This window comes from Triplophysa rosa, linkage group LG1 (genome assembly GCF_024868665.1).
Source record: "Triplophysa rosa linkage group LG1, Trosa_1v2, whole genome shotgun sequence".
Taxonomy (NCBI): Eukaryota; Metazoa; Chordata; class Actinopteri; order Cypriniformes; family Nemacheilidae; genus Triplophysa; species Triplophysa rosa.
The window spans coordinates 29,937,344-29,960,740 of NC_079890.1; positions in this window are offsets into that span (position 1 = coordinate 29,937,344).

A 23,397-nucleotide genomic window follows, 5' to 3' on the forward strand; every position below is an offset into this window, starting at 1 on the left:
CGATCAGTTATCATTTACAATGGCTTCACTCGAGCTGTACATGTTTCACATTCATCAAATGTTTATTAATAATATGACATATCACGAGATGTTGGAAAAGAGGCCATGCTCTCTGGGGAACACTGCAACATTATTATGGTCCCTCCGTGAGGTACAGGCTCTGGCATGTTACCTAAAAACAGTAGCCTAATGTAAAAAAATCTGCATAATGGAAATTATTGCCTACATAGACATAGGCACATGACTACAATCATTTGGCAGTTTACTTGGTTAATTTAGCTAAAACTGAGGTAATGTAATAGTGCAAATGACTAGCCTACACAAAAACCACACAGTTTCAACACAAACTGAACATCTTTTATGAATTACTCTATAGCAGGACAGTAGTTTTAGCCGGGGGAACCTAATGAACTCGGTTGAGTGAGGTTACGGGGGGGAGGGGCTGTTCGCATCACATAACTTCTAAATTACAAAAGTAATTTATGGATTTACACCTTTGCTGCTGCAAGCCAGCTGTGGCTACTTAATCGTTTACTTAAATTTCACATATTAAAAGCAATAATGCTAACCAACTTCGACTGTAAGCTCTGGAAAGTATTGTATGTGAACGTTAGGCATTGTTTAATATATATATTTGAAATATTTTTCACCGTCATGTCCTCCTCTCTCAGTGTGACTCTTTTAGTGGGAGTGAAAAGTACAAACAAAGCATATGCAAATGCATTCATTTCCATTTCGAGCTTCGCAAGTTCGCATGCACTTGATCCCGGTAAGCCGCTGTACATTGCGCATGCGCAAAGCGTGCGCGCGCAGAAGACCCTGGGAAATCTCCCAAAAATGAAAAACCTATAATTAGGGTCGTTATTTCATTTTGGTTTATTTATTTATTGGATTTCCCGTTTAAAGCTGAAATAAGAAGAAAAACATCGTTTTTTTATTTTTTGTGCATACGGAAAAACGAAATATCGACTGTTTTTTTTCTTTTTCCGTCTGTTATATTGAATGGAATAATCAAATGATCAGATGATACACGGACCCAACAGCCATCCTTACATATAATAAAGCACAACATGCTTTAAATTATATATTGATGAAAACATGATATAGTTTAAAAACAAATGGAAGCAGATCTGATATGTGATGTGAAAATTTAGAAGAGTGAGATCAGCAGATTCGAACCTGCTTCATCGCAGTGTCAATATTACTTGTCATGCATCTTTCACACTAACGTTACGTCACTGAAGCCGTCGATAAAGCGGCACAGTTTTTATACTGTTTTCTAGAGGAGTCACCTACATGTTTCGCGCTTGTGACGTCCATGAATATTCCCAAGAGTTCTTACAGAAACAATTTATTAAAGTATTGCTTGTGTCGTCTTTGTCCCCACCACTTTTCAAAACAAAGTTACGCCACTGCCGTATTATGACGTATATCCAAGTGAAACAGCTTTTGAAATTAGAAAAAAATGTAGGACGGGGATTTATTTTGCACCTACCTTTTTGTTGTAAATTGGGCCTGGAGGGGAGGGATAAAAATGCCTGGCCATTGGACAGTCAGTATAGTCCTACCCCTTTTCTATTGCTTACGTCATGTGGTGAAGAGTTGTTGTTGAGAGGGGAAAGGGAGATTAATATTTTTGATTAAAGATTACAAATGCAAATGAATAAAAAAAATAATGGTGCGCACGGATAAATAATTTATAATAATCACAGCAACACTGTTCCTCTTTGATTTCATGGTGACTTTAAAGTTTGTTTACGGTTCACATAAGGTTGCGAAGGGCTAGCCGCCATCTCGTCTGTGACGTCAAATGACGCTTCTCGCAGAGGTCTGGGTTGATCGATCTGCCCCAAGTTCAGACGTCGGATAACTGACTTTGTCTGTTTTTCCACACATTTACTTCTGGAATTGAGGTTGGGAATATTCGAAATCTGAGTTGTCTGGAACGCAACATAAATCAGCCCACTGTTATGAAAGACCCACTTTTATAAAAGTATACTAATAAGTATACTATTTAAGTGTGTAACTGTAGTATACTTTGAGTAGTATACAGTATTTTTCATTTGTACTACACTATATACTACAAGTTAACTTAGTAGTTATATTGATAGTCGATTCAATACCTTTAGCACATTTTTATAAGAGAACCTAACGCCATACATAACACTACTATGTTCCTATTTAGGTATTAGTTTTTCATACTTGAAGTATACCTTTAATGGCAATTTAAGTAGATTACAAGGTCATTTGTGAAATTTTGTACGGTCGCCATGTACAAAGAAGATCAGTGCATGTTGTATTTACTCTAACTGTTCCACCACAAAGCTGACTTGAACATGTATGTTTTTAAAACTATAGTATGTAAAACTACAGCAAAAGAGTAAACACAACAAGCTAAGCATGCATGCTTAAAATATTTCATTATACTTTTATAGAGTAGGGCTGTATCTATATCAAAAGATTGAATTTTAATTTGTTAGACTTTTCTGTCAGAGTAAGTCAAGTATGCTTGAATGTAATGTTGGGCATCTTTCTGATACATAAACAGTAGACTGAAAGTATACTTAATTTAGGGTGTTATAGTCTTATCTTATATTTCGTGTAAAAGTAGGCTATACTGATAGCACGCTTGAATATTTTTTGTAAGGGATGATATAAAGATGTTTTTAAATATGCATCAGAATTTTTTTCTCTATTATATTAAATATTCAGCATTGCATATTTGTATACTGTATAGGCCTATGTGTATTCACACTTATTTATAATCAACATTTCCCTAGCCTTTGTACGTTCTAGATTTATTTTCTCTTCTATTCATCACAGTGCCTTAGAATTGGGCCACAGCGAGGTATCTTAGAAGGCAGCATAATTAAGATGCCTACCATTTTGGAACAGCCTTTGCGTCTGGAGCATTAAAATGCTTCCTCGGTAGGCAGCTCAATACGTTTCAGAACAGAGCAATTAACATGTAGACATCAGACCTTCACTCTGTCTGTTTCTGTACAGCACAGACACACTTCCACCGTGTATTATGTCCGCAGCTGAATTAGTGCTTAGAAACCATTAAAAAAAATCCTCATCCACCATCCGGCTTCCGCACACCCTCTGCGTATCAGGGGGAAACGCTCCTGTCTGAGTCAGTTTGAGGGCCTCTGAAGAGTGTAAATGTTTGTGTGTTATCAGGGGCCTAGCATGTGTGCTTGTGTGAATGAGAGTCATGTTGGTGCAGAGGGAAATTAGTGTTTGGCTTTTAAAGGGATGATTGCTGAAATTCTGAAAGAAGAATCATTTGTTCCTGTCTCAACATTTTCGCTTCTGAAAGAAACCGCCACACAAGAGCCACCTGCCTCTCCAGTAGCTTCTTAATCAAAAACGAGAATAAAGGAAATGTGCAAAGTGTGTGTGTAAGGCCTCCTGTTTGGCCTTCTGCTGTGTCTTCCAACTGTGGAACCAAATGACTGCTGTAGTGTCAGTCCAAAGAACAGGGTGTGATGAGTGGGGATGCTCCAAACAGGCTAAATTTGTAAAAGAAAACAAAATCAACCATATTGGTGGATGCAATAAATTGCTCTAATGTAATTTAATACCTTACCAACCACACACAGTGATAAGGTTATATGTCTTTGAGGTAATATTTTAAGATGCTGACAATTGTTCTAAAAAATAAAAAGCATACATAATTGTGTCTTGTTGTCTTATTCGACGTAATAATCCTACTTTGTTTTACTTTTGTTAAAGGGACAGTTCATCCAAAAATAAAAATTCTGTCATCATTTACTCACCTTCGAGTTGTTCCAAATCTGTATACATTTCTTTGTTCTGATAAACACAGAGAAAGGTATTTGGAAGAATGCTTGTAACCAAACAGTTCTTGACCACCATTGACCACCATAGTAGACAAATTACAATGGTAGTCAAAAATGCCCCATGGGGGCCTCATTTATAAACATTGCGTACGCAAAACGATTTTATGTATTAATGCCTCGAACATTATTTATGAAGTGTAGCATGCGTACATACTCTTTTACTGGTGTGAGTGGAGCCTTAATACAGGCAGAATGATTTTAAACTCCGTTTTCTCTTTTATGCACACATTTGATTAAATATTTCACTCTAATTAATGGAGTTCAGCACTAAAGTGACATATAGAAGTTAAACAAAAAGCATTGATATATTTCTAGTGCATGCGCTGCTTTTAAACACTTTTCTGTGGCATGTTACGCATTTTGATGTTAATGACAGCAAGGAATGCGAGGTGCATTATAATTCCTCTTAAACTGAATTGCAAAACTCGTGTTCTTAAACATATGTAATGTAGGCCTATATAAAACATTTCTAGCAAGAATAAAGATCAATGGTACACACTTTGATATTATGGACTTTGTGATATTGTGGACACTGCGCGATCCGGTGGTGGAGCGGTCCATTGGCTCATATCTTCCACACGTCTCATACCCAGGGCTATAGCTAGATAATTCTGGGCCCCCTGAAAAAATATTGAAGTGGGCCCCCACCGCCTTCCAACTCACACCGTGTCTACACCGGACACGACCGGCGCAACGCGGCATGACACACGGCTTGTTCTAATGGGATTGTCACGCCGCATCCAGTTTGGACGAAATTTTAAATTATAATGGGTTCTAATGCATTCTATTGTCTCTTGTCGTGCTGCGCCACATCTGGTTGAGACACGGTGTAATAGAGGGAAATTTTATTTCAAGTTTTATATCATATAACATTGACGTAGTGCATTTGGGTTCTCTGTCCTTGCGTATAGACAGATACAGTATACTACAGTAGACTAATAGTAACTGATACAGATTATGCTACAAGTGTACTAGTGTGTTTTTTTTGTGTGTTTATAATTTGTTCAAATTAACCAGACTTTTATTTTGACGGACCGCTGCAAAGACATTTGAGTTTCAGTGCGAGTAGCTCCATGAGCTCCATGCTCCATGAGCATCCCGCAGGTAGTTACACATCTGCGTTATTAAGTTTTTACCCCTGGATAATGCGAATCCGTCTCTGTTCCACCTCGATTTTCAGTAACTCATTCTCCAGCTCTATAACTTCATTAAAGCATACTTCAGCTGAGCTGCCTGCTGCCTCAACTCTCACTGGTTTTATTCACAAGCTAGGTGTCGGACTTTCAGACTAAACCATTAACTATTTTTGGGGAGGGGTAATCACAATTATTTAGAGAAACCTTTTCACCCTATTGCATGCTGTTGTGGATTTCATTAAAATCTCTTGAATACAATTCATTTATTAAAATTATTTACAAAACAGGTGACTTTATAGTATTGGGTTTTGTGAGACTCCTGGGCAGTGGGGGCCCCTAGAATTGTCACCATGGAAATATGCATATGAAAATTATATGTAGATGACATTATGCGTAAAGGTATAGTTCACCCAAAAAGGAAAACTCTGTCAGCATTTGCTCAGCCTCAGATTGTTCCAAACCTGTATAAATTGCTTTGTTCTGATACAAATATCTTTGTGTTCAACAGAACAAAATTTATGCAGATTTGGACAAACTTGTGGGTGAGTAAATGATGACAAAATTTTCATTTTTTTCACTACCCAACAATGGGTAGTATTAGCCTCTGATATACTGTGCCCATGGTATGATCAGTGTTTTAACTTAATTTAAATGGGTATTTTTGCAGCTACTTTTTATGATTAAGACATTTCCGCAGGTGTAGAGAGATGTTTGAGGTCAATAAAGAGACAACTGTGTTTAATAGTATTGCCTGTGGCATACTTCTTTTTTACGTGTACGCGAGCGTACTCATACAGCCAAACGCACAGCTTTGCAAAGTATACTGTTTTTGAATCGTACGCGTACTCACGGGTATTGACATATGCACGTTGCGACATATTGCAATACCTCTCCGGGCCTACAGGGGTCAGGTTTTCTTCTACTACCTTGAATCGATGCTCCCAGGACACTGTTGCCACCTGGTGGTTAAACTAATTACTGCAAGAAATGGAATGCGCATGTGCGACCTACGCTTACTTTGTACGCGAGGTACCAAAATTCCGGCAATGCACTGTGCGCTGTCCCTCGCATTATGCGTAAAAAGGGAACTATACGTCAGCCTTAACAGTAGGCAAGCGGGAGAATAGGTAAAGATCCAGTCTTGTTGGGTTAAAACTCAGCAGTGCAGCATCATGTTAGAAGCTTATCTTTGTTTTGAGCCTAGTGAATTTCTTCCAAGGCAGATATATGGAAAGGCCCTTGTAAAATAACTACCATGGCAACTAGGGTTTAGTGGTTGATTACCAGACATTGTTACTACTGTTAAACCACAATTAATGTGGGATTTCCTCTAAGTGGTGGAAGAGGATTTTGTGTCAGAATTTGTCACTTTAATTTATTTTTTTATCACGGGGTGTCAGCATGATACCAAGTGTAATGTATCTCAGAGACACAATGAATGTGACCCCAAGTTCATATTTAACAGAGCTTACATGCAAAAGCCGTAGAGTTTAAACAGAAATTAAAGAAAGGATTTCATTCTGGAAGCATGTTACATTAAATGGAAGAAGTACTGAAATACTGGAATGCATGTCAAACTGGCTGACAGAAAAAAGAGTTTGAAAATAGTTTCAAGAGAACTACAGGCATCTGAATTTTTTAACAGACCAGAAACTGTTAAAATAATAAAAGCAGTCATGACAACAATGGCTTTAAAATAAGCTATATTAAATCATATTTTTACCCCAGCACAGCAGGTGGCAGTATGCACCTATTTACTCAGTTTGAAACCTCCCAGTAAACCAAAAGAAGAAAAACATGAGCAAAAGGTAAAATGTAAGAAAATAACAATATGTCCCAGTTATCAAGGTAAAATCTCTTTACTACACTTTTCAGTAAATAATTAGACAGACAATATACACTGTGTTTTTTTTATTTTACAACATTTTGAAGACTTTATTTCAGAATATGAATCCAGGCCCACACACATACTCCATATCATCAGATGCATCATATGGTCTTCACAATCTGCACACTCCTGCTATACTTTAGAAGGCTTTTCAATGTCTCAGACGGGTCCTATGATGAATGAACATTCAACTGGAGTGAGTTGTGAGCAGCACATGTGTTAACAGGCAAAAACACACACCCCCTAAAATGCTTGATTTCACCCGCTGTTGGCATAGGTGAAGGGGGACTTGTATACTGTAGGCTGTGTTTTAAGCCCCAGGCGTGGGAGGCAGTTGGAGAGGACTGCCATCTTGGAGTGCCCTCCAGTCATAAACAGATGGAGGTAGTGGCATCTTCTGCTAAGCTTCGCCAGCAGCGTGTAAGTCTCTGCCATTATCATTCATTTATCCACCTTGTTTCTCTACGTTTTCAACACTACATATCCCAAAATCAGCTTGTGGGCCAGCAGTCATCAAACCATTGGTAGATTGTTGGGTCTGGAAAGTTTGGATCAGTCGCAGTGATGTGAATATTTTTTAATTCACTTTGCAAAAAACTTTCTTCTAAATATCGTAACTGCCAATATATACAGATATAGCCTATACTGATGTGTCCTGAAATCCTGAAACCGTCACACTGTTAGTGTTTGTTGATTTGTAGTCATGTCTATAACAACTTAAAACCTGCTACCTTTAAACTGACTGAGGTTGTCAAACTCTCTGGGTTTCTCACCTCAATGAAGTTATTTTCTTTGCTGTGTTTCATCATGTGGTTTCATTCATATTTTTCTCATTTGCTGGTTGGTGTGAGTCGTTTTTTGAGCATGGCAGATTGCTTGTCACGCTGTTGAAATCTCTCTTTACCAAAGCATGTGTGCTAGAAGGAGAGACACTTTCACTTGGTTGCTCTTTCTCTTATTAGAGTCGGTTCACGCTGGTCATATGTGGGCTAATCATTAAAATTTGCTATAATAATAATGTTATTGTTCTGAAACTGAAACTATTAAATGTCGTTTTCTTTCCAGTGTCATAGACACATTGCTGGCCAGGCAACTCTTATCAGTCCTGGCCACACCAGTTAGTCTCAATGAACCAGAGACGTTTTTGAAAATAAGATTCCACCCTGCCAAATGCACGGCTATATTGGGATTGCGGGATGGGACAGAGCTAGATTTTAAGTGCTATTTACTTTGAAAAGGGAGTAAATCCTTCACCATAATGAGCTGTCAAATTCTGGCAGTAGAGTTTTGCTGCAAAGAGTTGTCACGCGGTTCATAGGGAGATTTGAGACACGCTGAGTATATGTGTGCATCTGTGCAGGTACATTTACAGCATTTCTGCTCATGTAGTCGCCTCTCCATGGAGTCATGCAGACCGAGATTTGATTTAACTCCCTTTAATAAAACATCAGTCAGTTATCATTTTTGAAACTTTATACAATTTTTGAATCCCAAATGTACTGCTTAAAAGATTTGGTTGGTTATCTTCAAAAAATATTTTTTGAACAAGTTGGAACAAGTTTAACCAGGTGGAGAAACAAACAAAGAAAAAGAATAAGTGCTCAGTGAAATTATCTCTGCTTTTTCAATGGTCATTTGCATTACTTTAATCCTGCAACTTCAAACAGGTCCAAAAAGGCTTTGGAGCATAGCCGAAATTGAGTTGACCCATTTGAGTGCAGGGCAGTCTGCAAAATATTCCCCCTCAGTCAAATTTAACTAATTAAACTTGTCAGTCAGTAGACACACATGACATTGCATTCATTTCCTTACTTTAGTTTTATGGATGTAACTTTGGAAACTTGTGTACAAAAGGCAAATTGAAAGCTTCATTATGATGAGACAATCGAGGTGATATAATTAGACAAAGAGGTGATATAATATTCTCATTTGTACTGAATGCTAAAATGAGACATTTTTCCTCATTGCAATCATTCAGGAACAAAATAATGATGATGTCCTGATGAACAGGTTGTTAGATATAATATTAAAGGTTGTTCTTAGCATGCTAAGATAATCAGTTATACATATATACTTTATTAAACTATGACCCACGCAGAAATTGAAAGTAAAGATTTCTCACTAAATGCAGGTTTAATTTGTCAGCGTGGGTTGGCAGACAATTAAATAATCCACCCCTCACCAGCAGTAAATTTTAAGTGTTGTTGGGCCAGTAATTGCTGAACCATGTAATGACAGTTTGGGTGCCACTGTGGTGCAGGCGATGCATTTAGACTGAAAGGGAGCTTGAAAATAAACCTCTTTTAAAGGTCCAGTGTATGAAATCTAGTGACATCTAGGAGTAAGGTTGTGAATTGCAACCAATTGCTCACTCCACATCTCTACTGTGGCTGACACAGAACTGAGATGTGGTCACGTTTTGCTTCTTTGCAGAAGGAAATAACGTATTTACGAAATGAGCTCTGTGGAGCAGTTTGTCCGTTTAGGGCTACTGTAGAAACAACATGGCGGATCACATGCAAGGGGACCCGCTGTGTATGCAGGTATACCTCATTCTAAGGTAATAAAAACAACGCTTCATTATGTTAGGTCTTTATACACCTCTGAAGACATAGTTATGTATTGCTTTTCTGTCAAGAAATCCAATATTATATACATAAAAAAACCACATTGGACCTTTAATGGTAAAAATGTTCATATGTTACATGAAAGAGAAATCAGATAACAGGGAGTGGCAAGGTGAAGCAAGATTTTAGCTGTCGTGTTCTGAGGTGACCACGTTTTTTTGGAAACTGATGCAAGGATGTAGAACTTTAGTAAAGCCAATAGGTAAGACATTTCTAAGAGAAGACTGCAGAGGTTTTGATAATAGAGGAACAGAAGGAATAGTATCTGTATTGGCTATTGAGAATTAATTCAGTTCAGAATGTGAAAAATGTGAGTTTATTAAATTGATGATAATAATAATAACAACAGCCTCCGACTAGGGTGCACGTGGTGGTGAAGTGAATCATCTTTGATTAAAAAGGAAAATAGAGACAGCCAGCAAGCAGAATGATGGCTTACTTCATTGTATAGCAAGGTATTCTGGGTATCTGCACCGACACCGCTCATATATCTGTATTTTTCGAGAAGGAAGACAGTCCAATTGCAGATTTATTGATAATTCGTCATAGTACGTCTATTGGTTGTATAAATGCTCATTTCACAGTTAAGATTCAGCAATAAACGTTAAGGTTATGGAAACACAATTTAACACAGCATTGTCAATGCAAGCCACAACGCAGGGCTCGAATTGCACATTTGCAGTTATTGATCATGTGAGTGTGGGGTCACTTTGTGACACCTATCATGCTAAACCTGTGTTGATAAGGTCAAGGACATATCAAGTGTGTGCTTTAAATGCATGAAATTGCAATACTCAGAATTGCATTTCACAGTGGGTAATCACCCATGTGGGACCAGCTTTGGTTTTGGAGAGGTTTGATAAAGAAATAAAAGCAGGGAACAGGTTAATTGTGCATGTTAAAGAGGGTAAGACAAATGTGCATGCTGCAGTTTCGCTCCCCGCTCATTCGACCTCTGAGTGTTCACATAGGAAACCTCTTTAGGGAGATAAGCTAATGCATTGTCAGGTTAGTGAAATAAATGCATTTTTCCATGTTAAACAATTCATTATGCATCAATGAAGTGAGAAGGATGGCTCCCTTTCACAGGAAAGAAGGATAGTGGCTTGATTTAACATTGACAAAGGTGTAACGGAATGCATTGTTGTAAATGAAAGGATTAAAAGCAATTCACCCAATCTAACAATCTAAATTTCATGTATTTAGTGATTAGCATCTGACGTGAAATACAGGACACTGAGAAAAGGCTTTGGTGTTTCAATACATATTCTGACTGCTGTGTTGCCTCTTAATTTGCCTTGAATTGACGTTCCGGGCCTTTAACTTATGGGAGACACGCACAGAACATTGATCTATAAAAATATTGCTTGCTCTTCATTGAATTGGTTCATTTGCATTAGTGCTTCTTAATTTTCCTTTATCGAGTGCTTACACATTTGAGGTGTTAATTAATCAACAATGGTATATTTTGTGTAAGAGAGGGATAGCAGTTGTTTCTAAATAGTTTTGTTTGTGGGAGTATTTGTAAGGTGTCACGCTTCTGCGGTTGGACCGTTGGAGTATACGGTATATGTGTGGACAGATGTAGTCTTGCATTGTCTTTCTTCGTCTTTTTCTGTCTCTTTCTCATCCACTCAGCTGGATAGTCATGCTCAGGTGTTTTCCCTTGAGAGTTGCATGTATCATCGGTATCACATACTGTACACACACGCACACACGCGCACACACACAAAATCATTGCAGGTGTGGCTACATGTAATTTTGCACCATTATTCTTACACACCCACACACACAAAATGATTGCAGGTGTGGCTACATGTATAATGTAGCACCAATATTCTTACATTTTATTCTTTGTTTTGCCAAAAGCTAATTTCCTTTCCTTTTTGATCCTTTCAAAATGTCTTTCTTTTATTCAAAACAGATCTACAGACAGTAACTGTAGTGTGGTGTAGATTACAACAGAAAATAGTTTTACGTACTCTCTAAGACTCTAGAATTATTTTTTACAATAACACATATGAGATAAAACTTGTTTTACTAAAACGCATATGGGGTAGGGCATATTGGATTGTTATATAGAATTTAATGTTAAAATACACCCTTTTAATAGCAACAAAATGCAATACAATGTACAGTATACAGTCTTCTGTCATGATGAACTCTTTTCATTACATAACATCTCTTTAATGAAATCAGAATTGAGGTTTTAAGAATACCAGAAAGTAATATTCTCCCACACAAAAAAATACAAAATATCCAAACAATGGAATAATAGTCACAACACTATATTCCAAATATGATTTTTCTTCTGCACCGAAGAGTTTACAACTCTGCTTCATAATCTGCGGAATGCCTTGCCCCATAGATTTTAATTTCAAGTGCATTATTCTTAATTCAATTTTTTGTTTGTTATCACAAAATGAATCCCATACCTTGTGCAAAAAAGGCTGCGGGTCCGAGCTTCACCCACGTTCACTGGACCTAATCTTATCATACACAAGTGCCTTTGAGCTACAGCCAGAATATACTTGAGGTCAGTGACCACGCTTGTTTGTTTCCACCATCTCACTCATGGCCTCCAGGCAGAAGGGAGCAGATATTTCACAGCAGGCAATTTTGGTTAGTGAGTGAACATAAAACTTTGTAAGCAATTTGCATGTACTGTGAAGGTATCATAAAAATCTACGATTCTTTATCCTGCCTACTATCTCACACAAGTATTTAGATCTAAACCAGTTTCATCTGACTGCCACATACATCTTGCTCTACAAATTGCATCTCAAAGCCAAATCACAGATGGGTGGCCAAATTAATTTTGGGAAATTACATTTCATATGTAGATTGCTCCTGGTTTAATGAGTGGATCACATTTTGTGTGTTCGTGTGCATACGTGCCTATTGGATGAGGGGATTTGGAATGCTAAACTGTCTGTCTGTGTGGGTGGGTCTTGGTGGGTGGAGGTTATAAATGAAAGGTTTCTCATAATGCACAGCATGCTGCTACACACCAATGTGCAGCCTGTGTGTGCCATTTTTGCTAAAGTGTAAAAGTCTGTGCCCAATGGCCTGAGGCTTGCCTCCCTTCCCCTGGAAGCAGTTCAGGCTAAATAACTCAGAACAGCACCTTCCTCTCTACCCCTAAACACTCCAATTTTCTGCCTCTTATGACACAGATGCAAGCTATACTTTTGGCCTGCAAGCACAGCAATCTGCAGGAGAGCATTGATGCCAGACAGACAGTCAGAGAGAGAAAGAGAGGGATGGGAAGAGAGCAAAACGCACAGAAGAGTGATTTAGTTGAAGAACGGATGAAAAAAGGGAAGATGGAGAGATTACAAGGGGAAAATGGAACTGTGAAAATAGAAGTGAGTGAATGAGATAAAAGAAGGGTAGAGATGGTACTACAAGGCACTTGCGAGAAGCAGGGCCTGAGTACACAGAGTTTATGACAGCAGGAGAATCTACACGTTCCCCTAGGATGAACACATATTGCCTTATCACTCAAAGGATAGTGTGAAGGACAATGAGATGAGAGTGAGCGAAAGTCCCTTGAAGTCATGTGGATTGATTATTCGCAGGAACCTTGGAATTTTGTTTCTGTCTTGTTGCAACCCAACACCATAAAAACAATAATAATTTAAAATGTATTTACTTGAAATCTGTACTAATATAACAAATGGAAAATTTTTAAACAAATGTTTTACATTTCAAACTCCAGTAACACTTTAGGTTGTACTTCATCCATGTCCTTCTGAAACCTCCCTTACAGAAAAGACACATGAATTTCACATGTTTTTTACATGTTTTTCGCATGTGATCACATGTATACAACATGTGTTTAACATGTGCAAAAAAACACGTGTGATCACATGTGAAATGTGTGTTTTTGGAACATTTTGGTGTGAATTCCAAAAAAAAACCCATGGGATAACATATAAAAACCAATGGGATGACATGTGCAACATGTGGTGACGTGAAGAACATGTGATCACATGTGGAGACATGTCGCATATGTTATCCCATGGGTTTTTACATGTTATCCCATGGGTTTCACGTGGGAATTCACATGGAATTCACACCAAAATGTTCCAAAAACACACATTTCACATGTGATCACATGTGTTTTTTGCACATGTGAATTTCGTGTGTCTTTTCTGTAAGGGCTCGGATGTCCAAATTTGCTGTTTTTCAGGAAATAGAAAAATAAATACTGTAGTGTGTTGGCAAAGTTTACAAGCACTTTTTTTAAGCACCTTTTTACTTTTTATTGGTTAGATATTTGCAAAACCCAGTGATAAACATAAAGGGTGACTAATTTTAATGATTAATGACAAAAAAAAATTACAAAACATGGAGAAACAAGGTTTCAGAAGGACAGCAGCGTTTTGTTAATGTGAATCCCCTAGTTAGCATGAACTAACAATGAACAATACTTCTACAACATTTATTAATCTTAGTTCATGTTTATTTCAGTATTTACTAATACATTTTTAAAAATGATTCATACTTTTTTTAGCAGGAGATTCCTTTTTATTTATTTACTTTTATACCAGAGGTTCTGGACATCTTGTTCAGATACATGGCATCATGTACAGTATTATATCAAATACCAACAGATATAAAAATCAAAACCTGAATTGCTCTTATAGAAATATTATAATGGGTCGTGGTTAGATCTTCCATCAGCACATTGGTTCAAAACAAACATCCAAATCAACAAAAAATGGGTTACTGAACACAAAATCAAGATCCTGCCATAGCCATCCCAGTTCCCTGACCTGAACCCTATAGCAATTAGAAAATGAGTGGGATGAACTGAAAAAGGGGGAGCACCAACATTTGAAAGATCTGGAGAAATTCTTTATAGAGGAATGGACTCGGATGACTCTCAATGTATTCTCAAACCTCATCAGACTGAAAAGAAAACACTCAGAGCTGTTTTTCTTATAAATTGAAGTTGCGGAGTGTATTAAATTCAAGGGTGCCAATAATTGTGGCCAACATGTATGGAAGAAAAACATTTTTTTTACAATGTGATATTCCCCCTACTTCAAATTGTTTCCCTTCAATGAAATGTTGGAATTTTGTAGATTCTTTTTAATAAAAGATCAAAACGAGAAAGAATGCAGATTTATTTTACAGCCTTCTTTGCTCATATTTACCAAGTGTGCCAATAATATTGGAGGGCACTGTATTTTAAAAAAGGAAAAGCAATAATCTCTTCCATCCTATGGAAAGCTTAGCAGAAGAGTTTCATTCACCATGTTCTCTCTGTCTCTCAGGCCACCAGTGCTTCATATAGTTTGTGTGCTCTGGACCATAGGGAAATTTGTCCATACTATCAGCACTAGCAGATTCTGCCTGTAGACCAGGCAAAGCTGATGTGTGGTGGACTTGGAATGCGAGAGGCGCTAGCGCTAGGCTAATATAGACTAGGCAGAGTGCTGTGGAGAAAATTAGAGCTTGGAGAATGAACATGCAAAAGTTAGAAAGTTTGTGAAAAGAGTTATTTCAACTTTTGTCTATTTTTAATGTTACAATTCAGTGAGCACAACTAAATATCAACTTTGTGGACATGTTTCCCTGACAGAATAAATGTGTTTGTTTATATATTTAAATGACTACTGGAAGAGACTTGCAATGGATTTATTGTTGTTGACATTTTCGTTTGTTGTTAACCGCACTGTATCTTCAGGCTTCAAGAGGAAGCTATTGACATGCATCGCCTGGTCTATCGCGGAATTATCTCCATTAGCATTTAGCCTCAGAAACTAATTGTCTGATTAATGCCAATCCAAACCGTTTTATACCTTGCATGTTAGTAAATGCCTATGCAAAACACTCCTCAGATCCTGACATGGCATTTAGTGGCTGATTTTAGTTTAGACTTGTCAAGTGCTCTCACCTCTTCAGCCAAATGAGCTGCGTTCAGTCTGCATTTCTAATGTCATGCAGAGGTGTGATTATGGCTTGTAGCAGTGTTCTTTGCCTCCCTATAGTGCACGTAATTAATATGTATTTCAGAATATTTTTTAAATGTACCCCCTTACATATTTTGTGTAATATACTTGATTTGTCATTTACTGTTTTGCCCAACACTGATAAAGCCCAATATTACTCCTTTTCCTATTTTAAGCATTTATTTATTTTTCATTTCTATGTGAGTAGACAATAGATATTTGTACTTATTTTCCCATGTCTCCTTGAAAAGCCTTACTAGCTGCGTTTACATGGACACATCGGATTGAATTTAATCAGATTGTGCAATCTGAATGTAGTGTTTACATGAAAGGTAAATTAAGTGATCTGATTGATGTGCGTGTTTAAATGTCAAGCTTCAAATCCAATATAATCTGCTGACATGCCCACACTGCACAAGTGTTCACCTAAATACCCACTAAAACAGTGTTTTAAAACACATGTTGTGTTTATTTTATTTTACAAACAGCACGAAAAAAATGTATAGTTTATAAAGGCAGAGATATGTCTCGTGCCAATGAAGCACGAGCACATCCGATGCGGTTTTACCATGGTAAAACCATGACAAAACTACCAAGACCCACCAAAGCGTTTGCAGGCAAACAAGAATTAAAATAAAATTTTAGCAACAGCTAATACCGAACTGTAGAAGTGATAATATGTGGATTCATATATCAGCATTAACGGCAAACAGAGACGGGCGCGGTGGACGCAGGTATCATTATAATATTCACAAAACGGCTACTCAAACAATGTTATAAGCACAGATGTGTTTATTTTATGTCACAGACACCAGCATAATAATTTACAATTCATAAATGCAAAATAATGTTTACATATCAATGAAGCAAGGTCGTTACAGCGATTTACCATGGTGAAAACAGTTAATCCTTCTAAAGCACATGTAAGTAAACGATAAATAAAATAAATGTTGGTAGCCTACTACGAATATGAATTAAATTTTATGATTAGATATTTTAGTCTACAGTATGTTTGTACATCTGCAAATGTATCGTGTTTAAAAAAGGAACTGAGAAATTGCGGTTAAAAACTCACTCCAGGGAAACAGTCAAGACATTTTAAATGCATAGAAACATTAATATGTTCATTTAGAGATGACAAGCATATGGAAATTTGTACCGCTTTGTCAGATTTATGGTTTACATAACCTGCTCCGCTCCGTGCGTCATACGCCTTTACGTCTGTACGAGCCAGCGTCGTCTTTGCACATGCGCACAACTTCCTATTTAGGTTTTATCTGATCAAGTGTTTACATGTCCTATCAAGCGGATTACAAACGGTATAAACCACCCCTTACAATCTGACTGAAATTTCAATGGGCTTGTGCATTTTTAATCTGATTGACGTGTTTATATGGAGCGTTTTCATTCGGATTTGATTTTTAATCGGATTACATTGGTCTATGTAAACGCAGCTACTGCCATCCTCTCTACACTAATAGGCCCCTTCCTGGGCCCGTCTGAAGCCATTTCGTCCAGAGAAAGCAAAACTTCCAATTGCTCACTTGAATTTCCCCGGCATGTCCACCTAACACTAGCAGAATAAAAGAAAAATGGATAAAAACAGATAAAAAAATCCTCATCAATGTAGTACAGCAGTGAACATTAAAGGAGGCTCATTCTTCACTGACCCTTTCCTGCCACCATGCAAAAACAAATTAAGCTTTAGTTGTTTCAGTTGTCTGTGAGAGTTGTGTATTGATTTTTGGCCAATCCTCCCCGGGGCTGTAGAGTTCTAAAGCACTGAAGTGAAAAGCCACGCTCGGACCAAATGAAAATTGTCTGGGAAAAATAAATAAATAAGTGGTTTAGAGATCAAGCAAGTGTAATGTTTTCCTCTGTATACAGTCAGCTTGGTCATGTCATGAGAACACTTTAAAGGTGTCAATCGTTGTCCTTTGTTATAATGGTTTTGTATGTGTGGAAAATAGCCTATACCTTTTGAAGTCATGCTTGTAATCTATTCCTGTTCTTGTTAGATGAGAGGTTCTTGGAGTCTCAAAAGGAACACAAACAAATGAACAAAGCTCTTAATATAAAAATGGAGGTTTGCCTTATATGCACACCACATATTTAACACCACGTGTTTTTCTCTGTCAGGTATCACAACAACCAGCTGTTGGATTGTTCATATAGTTAAAATAGACTTGGTTCAAGCAGTGACAAGCCTACTATATAAATCTGTAGGGATGCACCGAATGTTCGGCAACCGAAAATATTCGTCTGAAAATAGCAAAATTTTACCGAACATGACGTGTGATATGATCGAGCATCAGAGAGAGAGAGAGAGAGAGAGAGAGAGAGAGAGACTTGCCGCGCCGGAGTACATTTCTGGATGAAAGCGTCTTCACCGGTCGGTAACTTGTGTACTTCAGACTGGAGCGGGCGGACAGAGTAGCCTCCTAGTAACATCCTTTGACATCATACAGTGGTCGCGTGCACACAATTCCATGTAACGTTACTAAACAACTTGTCCGGCTATGTTCTGTGCATCACGGCCACGAGTGCACCTTCTGAGAGAACAGTGACAGTCATCTTTTGTGGGCAGAGTTTGGAGGACAAACGTGAACTGAAATGTTTGTCAGTCAGAATTGCTTGCATGGATGTTTTTTTCTTCTTTAAATCATTTTGCAATATAGCCTATAATAATCCAACAGTTTTCGTTTATTCATATTTTTGCTTATAATATTGAATGACACTTTTAAATTAAGTGTTTTGTTGTAGGGTTACAGAGTACAGTAGTACATTCTTTCAGCAGTCAGTCTTAGGCCTATAATATAGGCTATTCAAGAAGGGAGGGGCTCAATTTTTTTTTATTTAGCTTACTTGTTTTGCTCAACTTTATTTTAAGTTATATTGTATTATATTGAAAAGCAAGACAAAATATAAAAAGCATTTTGACCATTCAGTTTATACAATAGTGAAAAAATTGGCTAAATAAATAGAAGAAATGTGAAAAGCCATGTTCGGTATTCGGCCTTCGGCCAAGTGCCTCATTTCTATTCGGCCTTCGGCCAAGAATTTTCATTTCGGTGCATCCCTATATATCTGACATATTTTCCTGGGTCTCATTTGGTTGTTATTTTTTAGCTGCACTTTGCTACCTGATGTCATATTGCCATGGCCATGATTTTATTTTGTGGTGTGTTGACATGTTGAATATCTACTTAGTATACTGTATAAATGACAGTAATAATCAGAGGTGGGCAGAGATGGGAAGTAACGAAGTACAAATACTTCGTTACTTAAGTAGATTTTTCTGGTATCTGTACTTTACTCCACTATTTATTTTTCTGACGACTTTTTACTTTCACTTCTTACATTTTTACGCAAATACCTGTACTTTCTACTTCTTACATTTTCAAACCAGGCTCGTTACTTTAGTTTTAATCTGTATTTGATGCACAATCAATATTATTTCTTGTCATTGCGTGACTTTTTCAACCTAATGATAGGTCTGCCTAAAAGCCGAAGCGCTGTGTGAGGTGGCCACTAGCCAATCAAATGTAAGAAGGCGGGAGTTACTGTTTACAGAGCAAAGCGGTGACCAATCAAATCAAAGAAGACGGAGTAACTGTTCTCAGATCTCGAGCGTGATATTCTGCATCATGTGGTGACTCGTGAATGGTAGGGTTTTTTAGCGCGAAAGGACCAGATTTTAAATATGTAATTTAGCTATTTAGCTATTCGCATGTTCTACAAACATATACTTCACGAAAGATGTACTGTAGCTCTGTCAGAAGTTAAGGCAGCTCGTTAAGTTAAGCGCATTATTGTTGCTGTTGTTCATTAGTATGTATGAATTGCATGTTTTTTGCTATCGTGGTGTGTGCGTTAAGTTCATGAACGAGTGAAAAATACCTGCTCATTGCGTTGCTTTCGATGAACTAATTATAGTGGGCACTTTTGCACAAAAATGTGCTAATTTCCTGATTGCCATTTGAAGTGGTTTCTGGACATATCCTATTAGTCTTATTTTCTAATTTTCTTAATGCATTTGCCTTGTTTGATCTGTTTGATCTATTTTCCTGATTTTTATTATATTTTTTCATCTTGTCATGATTAAAATTATAAGGAAATAAAAAACGATCCTTATCAACGTTGATTGACATTGCAATAAAATACTATCACATTATTTTGGAAGTTAAAATTTTGGGCTGGTTTTTGTTGGAGTGAGTAGGTTTTAGTGAGCCTTTGGGCTGGAAATCATCCACCTAATCTAGCAACACTGACATCAGTTTTAATGTTGAACGAGTGTAACGTACAATGTAAGAGGCTAAACATTTAATATTTTAAAGCGAGGCATAATTTCAAGAAATGTGTTTAACCAATCGAGAAAAACAGTAATGGTTACCAAGTAAATTGACTTGCCTAATTAATTATCTCTTTATTTCTCAGTTTTCTCTTTTTGACAAGATCTCCCAAGTGTCTACAACCTTTGTATAATGATATGTCCATGAATGGTCTGTGCTTAAAATTTAAAGGGACAGTTAATCTAAAATTGAAAGCAGTGAAATTCTGTTATAAAATGTTTTGACAATCACAGTACCAAACAGTAATTTCCTGGCTATTACGCATCGCAGACATAGGCTAGTAGTCTAAGAATTGCTGCCACGACCAAGGCGGAAGGCAACACAAAGAATAGCTAAAATTATGGTTGAGAACTTGAGACAAAGGGAATTCTGTCACAATTATTATCAATACGCTTGTCCTTTACACTCTTATCTTACATCATAATTGTATTATAAATTTGTGTTATAAAGATAGTGGCAAATATATTTATTCCATCAGTCTTTTTTATGCTAGTGTTCTACATAATGGTAGTTCAGTTGTGAGGTACGAGCGTGACTCTAAAACAGGTAGTAGTATTGGCTACTTTTTACTTAAGTACATTTTAGAGCCCATACTTTATACTTTTACTTGAGTAAACAAGTTTAGTCAGTACTTCAACTTTTACTTGAGTACTTTTAAACATGAGTATCTGTACTTCTACTTAAGTAAAGGATGTGTGTACTTTTGCCATCTCTGGAGGTGGGACCAAGTCATTGTATTGCAAGTCACAAGTAGGTCTCGAGTCTTTGCCCTCAAGTCCCGAGTCAAGTCCCAAGTCAAGACAGACAAGTCCCGAGTCAAGTCCCAAGTCAAGACCGACAAGTCTCAAGTCAAGTCCCAAGTCAAGACCGACAAGTCTCAAGTCAAGTCCCAAGTCCTACAGTTTGAGTTTCGAGTCCTTTCGAGTCCCTTTAAAGGGAACCCGGTGTATAGAGAGATGTATGGCTTAATGCGTTGTAATAGCCTTACACTACTAGCATTTGTCATTAGAAACACATCAAATATGTTCAGTTCTTAAAAAAACCCTAAATGTAATACTCATTTTAACCTAAGGAGGCCGCCATGTCTTTTTCGATGACGTAAACTGGTTGCACGCACAGCTAGGCAGCCAAACTAAACACAGACACACTAATCAGTTCTTCAGTAAATATAATGTTTTATATATATATATATATATATATATATACAGTATATATATATATATATGTGTAACAATGTTCACAGCAAGGAAGAAGGAGCAGGGAACCGGCGAACGTTGAACAACAAAACTTTAAAAAAATAAACAAACAACAAAACGAAAGTAAAATGCCGGCAGCTCCCTCACGGTCGACTGCCGGTCACACATAATAAAACATAACGTAAAGTCCAGGCCTGGTTCTCTCTCGTCCTTTACCATTGTCGCTCCTCCTTTTATATAATGCTAACAGAAGAAAGAAAGAAAATAAAGACACTATTTGGTGTATTTTCCTACATTTTAATATTGTTTGTCAGAAACAACACAAACATGCATATTAATAACCAAAATCATTTCGAATTTATCATATACACAATGTTTTAGCCATTATACAATGCATTTTATCCAGATTTTGACTTTTTGATGTTGATTTAACAACATCAGTAGCCTAACGTTATTCTCTTCTCTCCCTCGGTCATTAGCTGACGGGGGCTAATATTCACGTGTGCTCTAATACAAAATAAATAACCAAACCGCAAGCATTATTATTGTGTTTATCAGTATATTCTGATAATGTATAAAGTATAAAATTCCGGTGGATGCTGATGTCTTAAATAGTCTTAAATGTCTCAAAGGCGGTAGTTTAAAGCTATGATTTAATGCACGCTCACCTTGAACAGACGTCTAATACTGAATGCTAATACTAATACTCAACTTTATATTTCCTCGAAGCCTCATGAAACACAGCAGTTCCATCGAATAATGGAATGCATAGTCGATATAAAAAACTGGATGAGTAACAACTTTTTATTACTGAACTCGGACAAAACGGAAGTGTTACTTATTGGACCGAAAACTGCTATAAGTAACAACCAAGAATACTGTTTAACTATTGACGGATGTTCCATAAAACCCTCGTCGTCAGCAAAGAATCTTGGCGTTCTATTCGATAGTAATCTGTCATTTGAGAGCCACGTCGCCAACACCTGTAAAATTGCGTTTTTCCATCTTAAGAATATATCTAAACTACGTCATATGCTGTCAATCTCAGATGCAGAGAAGTTAATTCATGCATTCATGACATCAAGACTAGATTACTGTAATGCACTGTTAGGTGGTTGCCCTGCAGGCTTATTACAAAAACTCCAATTGGTCCAAAACGCGGCAGCTCGAGTTCTTACACGTACAAAAAAGTATGAACATATTAGCCCGGTTCTGTCAACCTTGCACTGGTTACCTATAAAGCATCGCGTTAACTTTAAAATCTTGCTTATTACCTATAAAGCCTTACATGGTTTAGCTCCTCAGTACTTGAATGAACTCCTTTTGTATTACAGTCCTTCACGTGCATTACGCTCTCAGGCGTCCTGTCAGTTGGTAATACCTAGAATTTCAAAATCAAGTGCAGGTGGTAGATCCTTTTCCTATCTAGCGCCTAAACTTTGGAATAGTCTTCCCTGCACTGTCCGGGAGGCAGACACACTCTGTCAGTTTAAATCTAGACTAAAGACGCATCTTTTTAATCTTGCATACACTACTCTTCCATAATATAAATCTTCAGAGGGTTTAGGCTGCATTAGTTAGATCAACCGGAACCAAAAACACAACTGATGTACTTGTTGCATCAAAGAGTACAGAACAGTACTCTACTCTCAGCCAGTCTTGTCTCATTGTTCCAAGGTTACCACAGCGAGCAGGATGCAGTTCATGGCCTGACCTGATGGTAGAGCGGAGAATGGGAAGTGGGGACCTGACAAGAGCTGAGATGATAGAGCTGGATAAAGAAGGACGCGGTCTCTTGACATGTCTTCACCACAAAACTTCAAATGCTATTAGATTATTAATGATAATCTTAAACTACAATTTATTTTATTATTAAGTTTATTTATTTTATTTAGCCTTGTTGTGCAAGTTCTCTGGAGCTTGTGCAGAGGCAGCAGCTTTTGCCAGAGGGGAACTGGAATCCCCTGGTTGGGCCTGGGTTCTCCTGAGGTTTTTTTTTTTTTGGTTCTCGCCACTATCTTGCATCTGTGACCGGGGGGCTGCTTTAGAATCTTAAAGTTTTACTTAATTAATATTGCATATAGGAATTTATTATCTGCTATATTTGACCTGTGCTTCTCTCTCCTTTATCCTAAATGTGTGCTCTCACTGACGTGTGTGTGTGTGCGTACTTGTCTGTGTACGTACGTGTGTGTGTGTGTGTGTGTGTGTCTCTGTGTCTGTGTGTGTGCGTGTTGTGTGTGTGGAGTGTTTTGTGTGTGGGTGTGTCTGTCTTCTGTGTTTTCAACCTTTTCTTGTTTTTGCAGGTACAACTTTGATTGTTTTGCTTGTAGTCAATGTGTCTCATGTACAGCTGCTTTGTAACAATG